This window comes from Somniosus microcephalus, chromosome 3 (assembly GCF_052327205.1).
Source record: "Somniosus microcephalus isolate GS21.2 chromosome 3, FLI_Smic_1.0, whole genome shotgun sequence".
In the NCBI taxonomy this organism is placed as follows: domain Eukaryota; kingdom Metazoa; phylum Chordata; class Chondrichthyes; order Squaliformes; family Somniosidae; genus Somniosus; species Somniosus microcephalus.
In genome coordinates, this window is record NC_140989.1 from 205,461,153 (window position 1) to 205,474,384 (window position 13,232).

Genomic DNA, 13,232 nt, shown 5'->3' on the forward strand with positions numbered 1-13,232 from the left:
CACTAGATTGAAGGAATATGGGTGTTATATCCGTGTATCTTAATGTTGTGTCCTTCAATAATCAGGCAACAGACAGCAGGGAACGATCAACAGGTGTTTACTGACTGAGGGTTCAAACTGCAACTGACTGTACAGATCACTACTCAGGGTTTATATACAGGTGTGGTCACTGCCGGTACTACAGGATGCAGGAGCTGTAAAAAGTAGTTCTCCCTCTTAAAGGTACATACATTACAATTCCTCCCCTTTTAGATTAACAGTACCATAACACTCATTTAACAATTAAATATCAAACTAATTACAATTAACACTTTTAACATGCAACATTAACTGAAAATAGTCTATTTATAAATTCAGTCTTTGGGGAGGCTTCCTGATTCTTTCTGGATAATGCCTTTCCCGAGTGTCTTGCTCTTGGTGCGGAGGCGATTCTAACACCCTGTCGTTAGTTGATTCATCAGCTTCCAAAGCTATTGTTTCTGAGGTAGATGCGACCTGTACGTTGGGTTCCTCACCAGGTACGTATGGCCGAGACATGGGGTTGACTCGTTCCTGTGACTCTAGGATCTGGTCAGCATGGCGTCTCACAATGTTCTCCCCAACATCCACTGTGTACATTAGTGGCCCCTGCCATGTGCATATCGTTCCTGGTTGCCATTTCCCTGTTCAGTAGTCGCGGGCCAAGACTGGTTGCCCTACATTGAAGCTCCTTGTCGGCTTCTCATTGATGTGCTGGAATTGCTTACTCTCAACATCTCTTTGTACATTTGGCCTGAGCAAATCCAGATGAGATCTCAACCTTCGGTTAAAGAACATCATGGCCGGGGCCTGGTTGGTGACTGCATGTGTCGCATTTCTGTAGGCTAACAGGAAATTGTCCACCTTATGCTGCAGTGGAATGTCATCGCACATGGCCTTTACTGCTTTTTTAAAGGTTTGTACGAACCTCTCAGCCAATCCATTTGTGGCTGGATGATACGGGGCGGATGTGTAATGCCTTACCCCATTCCTTTTCATAAATCTTCGAAACTCTTCGGACACAAACTGTGGTCCGTTTTCATACCAAATCTGCTCTGGCAAGCCGTTCCTGGCAAAAATGTACCGTAGGACTGCAATTGTTTTCTCCGTGGTGGTGGAGGACATTTTGATCACCTCAGGCCATTTTGAGTGCGCATCCACGGCTATTAAAAACATTGAGTCCATGAATGGTCCAGCAAAATCAATATGCACCCGTTGCCATGGAGATGAGGGCCACTCCCATGGGTGTAGAGGGGCATGTGGTGTTGCATTTTGGACCTTCTGGCATCCTGAGCAGCTCTTTTTCAGATCCTCGATTTGCTGATCGATCCCTGGAAACCACACATAAGCCCTGGCAAGGCTTTTCATTTTCACCCCTACCAGATGACCTTTGTGAAGCTCATTGAGCATTCTCTCCCTTAACTTGGGTGGAATTACCACTCGGGATCCACACATCAAGGTCCCCTGGCATACTGACAGCTGTTCTCTTCTGGATGAGAATGCTGGCAACAGTGAGTCGCCATGTGCTGGCCATCCCTTCACAGTCAAATCATATGCCCGAGACAGTGTCGGGTCATTTCGGGTCTCCTTCTCTATACCAGGGTTAGTTACTGGCAAGCATTCAATTATGGTCGAATGAAATATTTCGACAGGATCCACTGCTGGTGCTTCCTCCACAGTAGGCAATGGCAGGCGTGATAGCCCATCAGCGTTTCCATGCTGTTTCGTGCCCTTATACTCAATTTCATATTGGTGCGCCCCTAGAAAAAGGGACCATCTTTGTAGCCATTGCGCAGTCATCACCGGAATGCCCTTCTTTGGATTAAAGATGGAGACAAGTGGTTGGTGGTCAGTCAGCAAGGTGAACTTCTGCCCGTGCAGATAGTGATTGAACTTTTTCACTCCCCACACTCCCTGTCAATCTGGGCGTAGTTACGCTCGGCTGAGGTTAGTGACCGAGACGGAAAGGCTACTGGCCTCTCCGAGCCATCCGGGAATTTGTGCGACAGCACTGCTCCAATGCCATAGGGTGATGCATCACACGCCAACCGAATTGGTAGTGCTGGGTTGAAATGAGCCAACACCTCTTTTGATGTGATCAATGCTTTGCTCTTCTGGAAAGCTCATTTACATTCGTCACTCCACTTCCATGGTACCCCCGTTTGCAGTAGGGTGTTCAGTGGGTTTAGTACGGTAGACAAATTCGGCAAGAACTTATGGTAGTAGTTCACCAGCCCAAGGAACGACCTCAGATGTGACACATTTTCCGGTGCTGGAGCCTTGACAAATGCCTCAATCTTTTCAGGGGACTTATGTAACCCCTCTTTATCAATAACGTGGCCACAATACGAGATCTGCTTCTGGAAAAACTCGCATTTGTGGCGATTAGCTCGTAGCCCATATTCCTTCCATCTAGTGAGCACCTGCTCCAGGTTGGCGAGGTGACCACTGTCATTTTCGCCCATGACCAGGATGTCGTCCAAATAACACTGGGTCCCTGGAATCCCTTGCAGGACTTGTTCCATTGCCCTTTGCCAAATAGCTGGAGCTGATGCTACCCCGAACACCAGCCGATTGTATTGGTAAAGACCTTTATGAGTGTTGATCATGAGGTACTGTTTCGAGGCTTCTTCTGCCTCCATTTGCAGGTACGCCTGGGCCAGATCAATCTTAGTGAAGCGTTTCCCTCCAGATAGCGAGGCGAAAATATCTTCAATCCGTGGAAGCGGATATTGTACAGTGTGAAGGATTGGGTTCACTGTCACCTTAAAGTCCCCACAGATGCGAACGTTCTTTGGTTCCCCAGGCGTATTACTCAATGACCTCTTCATTACAGGAATCATGGGTGTAGCCCACTCGCTCCAGTCCACTTTGGACAGTACTCCTGAAAGTTCCAAACCTTCCAGCTCTGCTTCGACGGCTGGGCGGATCGCATAAGGTACCGTTCTGGCCTTAAAAAACTTTGGGCTTGCATTTTCCTCTATTTTGATCATCGCTGTTATGCCTTTTAGTGTTCCGAGTCCCTGCTGGAACACTTCTTGTGCGTCAGTTAACATTTTTGACAGTCGTCCAGGTGTGACGTCATCATCCTTTTAGGCATCTATAGTCAGTGCTTGTATGGAATGCCAATCTAGCTGTATCTTCCGGATCCATTCACGTCCTAGTAGTGGTGGTCCTCCATCTGGCAATACATATAGGTCCATTTTTGGTGTTTCCTTGCCGTTATATATAACGTTCACCCTTATTTTTCCTTTGGGGTAGACTTTTTGCCCCATGTACGTCTTCAAGACAACCTTTGTATCTCTCAAGGGTATATGTGAGAATAGCCACTTGTAGTCCCTTCGGTTTATGACTGTTAGGGCTGATCCTGTGTCCAATTCCATTTTCACTTGGACTCCTGCTATCTTGAGCGTGACCCAGATAGTTTGGTGATCCTCCGTTTTGAGCACATTATGTAGTTTCAGACAACCCAGCTCCTTGCTTCTGTAGTCTGTATCACTCTTCTGTTCGTCTGAACTACTCTCCGTCATCTTATGTACCTTCTTGTACTTCTCCTGTGGAGATTTCTTGCTGCTGGTTTTCTTTCCCGACCTGCAGACTCTTGTTATGTGTCCTACTTTTCCACACTGTCTGCACACTTTGTCCTTGAACCAGCAATCATTATGGTCGTGTGTTGTTCTGCCGCAGCGATAGCACTTCACTGTTCCGTATGACATTTCATTTGTGCCATATTCTTGCGGTCTCCATTGTATCTCTGCAGCGCCCCGTGCTGCTGCTTCATGTGATACTGCAATGCTGAAAGCCTTGTCCAGCGTAAGATCCTTTTCTGATAGAAGCCGTTTCTGGGTTCCTTCACTTTGAAGCCCACACACAAACTTGTCCCTTAAAGTATCTGCTAGTCCCGTTCCAAACTGGCAGTGCTTCGATAGCTTGTGCAGTTCATTAAATACTCAGCATTACTTTCAACTTTATGCTGGTTCCTTTTGTGAAACTTAAATCTTTCTGCTATCAGCAGCGGTGTGGGGTTTAAGTGGTCCTTTAGGATTGACACTATGTTTTCAAAATCCTTTTCTACTGGCTTCTCTGGGGTTACTAGGTTTCGTAGTAAGCCATACGTTTTTGCACCCATTGAATTCAACAATACCAGCGCTTTCTTGTCATCTGGCACTTCATTCGCCTTGCAGTATACTTCTATCCGCTCGACATATGTCGTCCAATCTACGACTTCATTGTCGAACGCTGTGATACTGCCACTCTTCGACATTTTTGGGTGTGGTTAGACTGGTTTAAAGTGGCGTCTACCGTGCTTTCCTTTCTTCCCCGCTGCGGCTTAAAATGGCGTCTCCCGCGCTTTCCTTTTTTCCCCGCTGCGGCTTAAAATGGCGTCTCCTGCGCTGCTGCCAATGCCGCTCTCTACGGTCCTCATGGCAATGGCAACGTCTCACGTTTTCATGCGCACCTCTCTCCCCTGTTGACACTGCTCGGCCCTTGAACACCGGCTGCGCTCTGCTCTCTCTCATCTCTCTCCCTGTTGACGCCACTCAGTCCTGAACACCGGCTGCGCCCTGTGCACTCTGCCCTCTCTCTCTCCCCCGTCGACGCTGCTCGGCTTTTTTCTGTGCCGCTCGGTCGGCTCTAGCCGCCGCTGTCCGGGAAGGGTCTGCGCAGTACCTGTTGCCAGCCCGTTTCGCTGGACCACCGTGACTGGAAAGCCTAGCCTGGCTCTCGACAGCCTCCCCTGCGATGCTCAAATCTCCGCTGGATGACTGGGCGGTTGCCCGTGGTCGACGCCCCTGCTTCTGGACTCGACCTTCTTCCACTGTTCTCCAGGAGCGAATCATTGGGCGGTGATGCAGAGTTGCAGGTAGGTTCGAATCTGCGTCGTTGCCAATGTTATATCCGTGTATCTTAATGTTGTGTCCTTCAATAATCAGACAACAGACTGCAGGGAACGATCAACAGGTGTTTACTGAATGAGGGTTCAAACTGCAACTGACTGTACAGATCACTACTCAGGGTTTATATACAGGTGTGGTCACTGCCGGTACTACAGGATACAGGAGCTATAAAATGTAGTTCTCCTCCTTAAAGTTACATACATTACAATGGGCTCCGTTCTAACCGCCCCAAATGCGAGTTTTTTAAAAAACAGATCTCGTATTGTGGCCACGTTATCGATAAAGAGGAGTTACATAAGTCTCCAGAAAAGATTGAGGCAGTAGTCAAGGCTCCAGCAGCGGAAAACGTGTCACAACTGAGGTCGTTCCTCGGGCTGGTAAACTACTACCATAAGTTCTTGCCAAATTTGTCTACAATACTACACCCACTGAACACCCTACTGCAAACTGGAGTGCCATGGAAGTGGATTGACGAATGTAAATGAGCTTTCCAGAAGAGCAAAACACTAATCACATCGAAAAAGGTATTGGCCCATTTCAAACCAGCACTACCAATTCGGTTGGCGTGTGATGCGTCACCCTACGGCATTGGAGCGGTTCTGTCGCACAAATTCTCGGACGCCTCAGAGAGGCCAATAGCCTTTACGTCACGATCACTAACCTCAGCCTAGCGTAACTACGCCCAGATTGACAGGGAGGCCCTCAGCCTAGTGTGGGGAGTGAAAAGGTTCAATCACTATCTGCACGGGCAGAAATTCACCTTGCTGACTGACCACCAACCTCTTGTCTCCATTTTTAATCCGAAGAAGGGCGTTCCGGCGATGACTGCGCAACAACTACAAAGATGGTCACTCTTTCTAGGGGTGCACCACTATGAGATTGAATATAAGGGCACGAAACAGCATGGAAATGCTGATGGGCTATCACGCCTGCCACTGCCTACTGCGGAGGAAGCACCATCAGTGGACGCTGTTGAAATATTTCATTCGACTATAGTTGAATACCTACCGGTAACTAACGCTCGTATAGAAAAGGAGACCCGAAATGATCCGACACTGTCTTGGGTATATGATTTGACGGTGAAGGGATGGCCAGCACATGGCGACTCACTGTTGCCAGCATTCTCGACAAGAAGAGAACAGCTGTCAGTGTGCCGGGGGACCTTGATGTGTGGATCCCGAGTGGTAATTCCACCCAAGTTAAGGGATAGAGTGCTCAATGAGCTTCATGAGGGTCATCTAGGAGGGGTGAAAATGAAAAGCCTTGCCAGGGCTTATGTGTGGTGGCTGGGAATCGATAAACAAATCGAGGACCTGGCCAAGAGCTGCTCAGGATGCCAGAAAGTCCAAAATGCACCACCACATGCCCCTCTACACCCATGGGAGTGGCCCTCATCTCCATGGCAACGGGTGCATATTGATTTTGCTGGTCCATTCATGGACTCAATATTTTTAATAGCCGTGGGATCACACTCGAAAATGCCTGAGGTCATCAAAATGTCCTCCACCACCACGGAGAAAACTATTGCAGTCCTACAGACCATTTTTGCCAGGAATGGCTTGCCATAACAGATTTGCTCCGATAACGGACCACAGTTTGTGTCCGAAGAGTTCCGGAGGTTTATGAATAAGAATGGGGTAAGGCAGGTTAGGTTGATTGGCGATGATAAATTGACCCTTAGTGTTAGCGGGATTAAATACGTGGGGTTACAGGGATAGGGTGGGATATGTGTTGGTGTAGGGGTTACGGGGATCGGGTGGGATATGTGTCGGTGCAGGCTCGATGGGCCGAAATGGCCTCTATCTGCACTGTGGGGTTTCTGTGATTTCTGTGATTACACATCCGCCCCGTATCATCCAGCCACAAATGGATTGGCTGAGAGGTTCGTACAAACCTTTAAGAAGGCAATAAAGGCTATGTACAATGACAACATTCCGCTGCAGCTTAAGGTGGACAATTTCCTGTTCACCTACCAGAATGCGACACATGCAGTCACCAACCAGGCCCCGGCCATGATGTTCTTTAACCAAAGGTTAAGATCTCGCCTGGATTTGCTCAGACCAAACGTACGAATAGATGTTGAGAGTAAGCAATTCCAGCACATCCATGAGAAGCCAACAAGGAGCTTCAATGTAGGGCAACCAGTCTTGGCCCGCGACTACCGAACAGAAAAATGGCAGCCAGGAACGATATGCACACGGCAGGGCCCACTAATGTACACAGTGGACGTTGGGGAGAGCATCGTGAGACGCCATGCTGACCAGATCCTAGAGTCACAGGAACAAGTCAACCCCATGCCTCGCCCATACGTACCTGGTGAGGAACCCCGTGTACAGGTCGCATCTACCCCAGAAACAGTAGCATCGGAAGCTGATGACCCAATCGACGACAGGATGCCAGAATCGTCTCCGCAGCAAGAGCGAGACGCTCGGGAAAGGCGCTATCCAGACAGAATCAGGAAGCCTCCCCAAAGACTGAATATATAAATGGACTATTTTCAGCTAACGTTGTATGTTAAAAGTGTTAATTGTAATTAGTTTGATATTTAATTGTTAAATGAGTGTTATGGTACTGTTAATCTAAAAGGGGAGGAATTGTAATGTATATACCTTTAAGGGGGGAACTACTTTTTACAGCTCATGTATACTGTAGTACCGGCAGTGACCACACCTATATATACTGTGCAGTTCAGTTCCAGAGTGAGTCACGTTGAGTAAACACCTGTTGTACCGTTCTCCTGCAGTTTTGTGTCTTACTACCGATGGACACAACAGAGGGATGCCCTGCCTAACAAAGATTGACTTCAGGTGAGTTATCACAGCTCTTGATGTGGTACTGGACAAGAGAGCCATCTCCGGATAATTGGAATAATAATCAATAACTAACAAATAGTTTTTTACTTCAGAGTGAAATATATCAGTTCTGACCTTTTCCCAAGGTTGTCATAGAGTCATAGAGATTTACAGCACAGAAAGAGGCCCTTCGGCCCATCGTGTCCGTGCCGCCCATCCACCCCTGTCCTGTCTAATCCCATTTTCCAGCATTTGGTCCATAGCCTTGTATGCAATGGCATTTCAAGTGCTCATCCAAATGCTTCTTGAATGTTGTGAGGGTTCCTGCCTCTACCACCCTTTCAGGCAGTGAGTTGCAGATTCCAACCACCCTCTGGGTGAAAAAGTTGCTCCTCAAATCCCCTCTAAATCTCCTGCCCCTTACCCTGAATCTATGCCCCCTTGTTATTGACCCCCCTACTAAGGGGAAAAGTTCCTCTTTATCTACCCTATCTATGCCCCTCATCATTTTGTACACCTCAATCAGGTCCCCCCTCAGCCTTCTTTGCTCCAAGGAAAACAACCCCAGCCTGTTTAGTCTTTCTTCATAGCTGAGGCGCTCCATCCCAGGTAACATCCTGGTGAATCTTCTCTGCACCCTCTCCAAAGCAATCACATCCTTCCTATAGTGAGGCGACCAGAACTGCACACAGTACTCCAGCTGTGGCCTCACCAGCGTTTTGTACAGCTCCATCATAACCTCCCTGCTCTTATATTCTATGCCTCGGCTAATGAAGGCAAGTATCCTATATGCCTTTTTAAGCACCTTATCTACCTGTTCCGCTGCCTTCAGAGATCTATGTACATGTACACCAAGGTCCCTCTGACCCTCTGTACTTCCTAGGGTCCTACCACTCATTGTGTATTCCCTTGCCTTATTTGTCCGTCCAAAATGCATCACCTCGCACTTTTCAGGGTTAAATTCCATTTGCCACTTTTCCGCCCATCTGACCAACCCGTTTATATCGTCCTGTAGCCTGAGGCTTTCCTCCTCACAATTTACCACCCCACCAATTTTCGTGTCATCTGCGAACTTACTGATCATACCTTTTACATTCTCATCCAAATCATTTATGTAGATCACAAACAACAAGGGACCCAGCACCGATCCCTGAGGTACCCCACTGGACACAGGCTTCCAGTCACAAAAAGCATCCTTCGACCATTACCCTCTGCCTCCTGCCACTCAGCCAGTTTAGGATCCAACGCGCCAAGGCACCCTGGATCCCATGGGCTCTTACCTTCTTGACCAGTCTCCTATGCGGGACTTTGTCAAAAGCTTTACTGAAGTCCATGTAAACCACATCCACAGCATTTCCCTCATCCACCCCCCTAGTCACCCCCTCGAAAAATTCAATCAGATTTGTCAGACATGATTTACCCTTGACAAAGCCATGCTGACTATCCCCGATTAATCCTTGCCTCTCCAAGTGGAGACTAATTTTGTCCCTCAGAATTTTTTCCAATAATTTCCCTACCACAGATGTTAGGCTCACTGGCCTGTAATTCCTTGGTTTATCCCTGCTACCCTTCTTGTATAATGGTACTACATTAGCTGTTCTCCAGTCCTCTGGTACATCCCCTGTGGCCAGAGAGGTTCTGAAAATTTGTGTCAGAGCCCCTGCAATCTCCTCCTTTGCCTCCCACAGCAGCCTGGGATACATCTCGTCCGGGCCTGGGGATTTATCCACTTTTTGGCCTGCTAAAACCGCTAGCACCTCCTCCCTCTCGATGCTAATATGTTCAAGTATGTCACAGTCCCCTTGCCCGATTTCTATGTCTGCATCGTCTCTCTCCATAGTGAACACAGATGCAAAAAATTCATTTAAAACCCCGCCTACATCATCTGGCTCTACACACAGATTGCCACTTTGGTCCCTAATGGGCCCTATCCTTTCCCTGGTTATCCTCTTGCCCTTAATATACTTATAAAACATCTTAGGATTTTCCTTTATTTTGCTCGCCAGTGTTATTTCATGGCCCCTCCTCACCCTCCTAATTTCTTTTTTAAGTATGCCCCTGCACTTTTTATACTCCTCTAGGGCTTCTTCCGTCTTTAGTCTTTTGTAACTGCCAAAAGCCCCCCTTTTATTTCTAATGCATTTTTGTATATCCCTTGTCATCCAAGGTTCCCTTTGCTTGTTGGTCCCACCCTTGACCTTTACAGGAACATGTTGGTGTTGTACTCTCTCTATTTCCCTTCTGAAAGTCTCCCACTGTCTTGATGTGGATTTTCCTATAAGTAGCTGCTCCCAGTCCACTTTGGCCAGATCCTGCCTTATCATATTAAAATCGGCCTTCCCCCAATTTAGAACCCTTATTTCCGGGCCGTCTTTGTCTTTTTCCATGACCACCTTAAATCTCACCGTGATGAGATGTGATGGGAGGGGTGCTCTGTGGTAATGAGGGGCTCTTTTGTTTGCTTGTAGTGATACTCCTGACATATAGCACACTCGCTGATCAACTGGTCAATATCAGAGTTCATGTTTGGCCAGTAGAGTGCCTCACGTGCTCTCCTTTTTGACTTTTCTGCACCCAGGTGCCCTTCATGTATCCTGTTGAGCATTTCTCATCCCATAGAGGTGGGCACTACTATCCTGTCACACTGACCACAGAGAGCTCAGACTGAATGTGATAATATTGTTTACATGACCCTTTCTTCCAACCCTCTTGAAGATTTCTCATTACTTTACTCAGGACTGGGTCCTTTGATGTCTCTGTGACTATCACTGATAGTTGTTCCTGTGTGGCGGGCAATGCTGCGTAGACCATATCCACATGAAGAGCCACATCCTCTTCTGATTCACTGTTTTGTGTGGCGTAAGGCGCAGCCCTGGATAGTGTGTCTGCAATGAACATTTGTGTCCCTGGCACATATGTTAGCTCAAAATCGTAAGGTTGAAGTCTCACCATTAGGCGTTGTATCCGTGGTGACATGTCACACAGGTTCTTCTTTGCGATCCCTAGCAGTGGCTTATGGTCCGTTTCTAGGATAACCTTGGGAAGACCATAGATGTAGGTATGAAATTTTTCACACCCAAATGCCAAGCCAAGGCACTCCTTCTCGATTTGCACGTACCGGCACTCTGTAGCCATCATGGAGCGTGACGCATACGCCACTGGTCGCCATTCTCCTTCATCTTCCTATAGAAGGACAGCCCCATATCCATTCTTAGAGGCATCTGTGGACACTTCTGTCCTCCTTTTAGGGCAGAAGAACTTCAGTAGGGGTTCACTTGCTAGAATCTGTAGCAGCCCCTTCCATTTTCTCTCATGTTCATGTCCCCATTGGAACTCTGTCTCTTGGTGCAGCAGTTTTCTCAGATGAACAGTTTTCACTGCTAGATTTGGAATGAATTTTCCTAGGTAATTAACCATGCCGAGGGCCTGCTGAACCCCTTTCTTGTCCTTTGGTTTCTCCATGTCATGTATAGCCTTTACCTTTGACTTGTCTGGCTGAATCCCCTCTGTAGAGATCTTGTCTCCGAGGAATGTGATTTCATTGACACTGAACTGACATTTGCCTTTATTTAGTTTGAGTCCATACTGCTGTATTCTCTGAAGTGTTTTCTCCAGTCTGGTGTTGTGCTCCCCATGAGTGGAGCCCCATACTACCAGATCATCCACGTACACCCACACTCCCTCCAGGCCCTCGATGATTTGCTCCATTGCTCTGTGAAAGATTTCTGGGGCGAAGCTAATACCAAAGGGCAGACGCTGGTAGGAGTGTCAACCAAATGGGGTGTTAAAAGTGCACAGCTTAGCACTTTCTTCATCAAGTTTCAACTGCCAGAAACCATGCGAGGCGTCCATCTTGGAGAAGACTTTTGCTTCTGTCATTTCGCTGACTATTTCCTCTCTCTTTGGAATTTGGTAGTGCTCTCTTTTGATATTGGCGTTAAGGTCCTTGGGATCCATGCAGACATGCAATTTATCAGTTTTCTTTGAATTGACGCAGACCATGGAATTTACCCAGTCAGTCGGTTCCTCAATCTTCTTTATGACAGCTAGTCCCTCCATGCGGTCTAGCTCTTTCCTCAGTTTTTCACGGAGAGCCACTGGAACTCAACTGGGTGCGTGAATCACAGGTTGTGCATCCTCTCTCAGTTTGATGGAGTATGTAAAGGGCAGTGCTCCGAAACCCTGAAATACATCTGCATATTTGTGTGCTATAGTCTCATGAGTCAGATTTGTACTATCTTGGGGGGCACTCTGCACACAGTTCAGTTCATTGACAATATAGACTCATTTTACCAAGCCCAAATCCACACAGGCCTTATCCCCCAACAGTGACTCATGTCCTTCAGGCACTATAACAAAGGTCAAAGGGTGAATGTGATTTTTTACCTTAACATTCAGCCTACACGTTCCTTTTGTTTCAATGCTTTGTCCATTGTATGCCTTCAAAGACACTGTCTTGTTCAGTATTTTAGGTCGCACTTTGAGATTCCGTGCATCACTCCAACTTATGAGGTTTGCCTTAGCACCTGTATCTAGCTTAAAGGGAACAATGGTGCCATTTACCAGCAAGGGAGCTATCCAAACTTCAGTCTTTGGTCCTACAGAGTGCACTTCATTAGCATTTTTGCCCTGTTTTGACTCATTTTGCACCATTCCAACAAACAAAGTCTCTGCTCCTGTTTCTTCAGTCTCAATAGCATGCACTGCCTTTTTACCTTCAGTTTTCTCTTCCCAAAAACACATCTTGGCAAAGTGATTCCTGCCTTTACATTTTGCACAGTTCTTCCCATAAGCAGGACACTGTCTGGCTACGTGTTTATTACCACACTGTCTGCATTCGTAAGGCGTCATCATCTTGAACTCCGTGGGCCCTCTTGTGTCCCTTTTGTGTACCACATCCACCGGCAGGTTTTTCAGCCCCAAGGCGCTCCCGCCCGCTGCTGTGCTGCTCCCTTCGAAAGTTTTCGTGTGCATGGCTGAGAGTTCACTAGCATGACATATTTTCACTGCTGCATCCAAATTTAGGCCATTGTCTCTAAGCATTCTCTCCCTCAACTTCTTGTCGAGTATTCCAAAAATGACTTGATCGCGTATCATCGATTCCTTCAGGTCCCTAAAGTTGCATGTTTGTGCTTTTATTTTCAAGTCCGTCAAAAAAACATCAAAGGATTCTCCTTGCTTTTGCACGCGGGAGCGAAACACGAATCCCTCATACATTTCATTCTTTTTTGGAGTGCAGTATTCGTCGAACCGTTCTATCACCTTGTCCAGATCATTTTTATCATCTTTGGCTGCAAACATTAATGTATTAAACAGCTGAATTGCCTGCGAGCCAGCCACTGTTAGCAACAAAGTTACTTTACATGTTCCAGAGCTAATCAAAGTGTCAATCGCTGTGAGGTAGAGAAGAAAGCGTTGCTTGAAGACACGCCAATTTTCATCCACATTTCCTTCTAGTTGCAGGCTAGCCAGAGGTTTTATTCCTTCCATTGTTGTAGTATGTCCTTATCGTGTGTTCTATAAA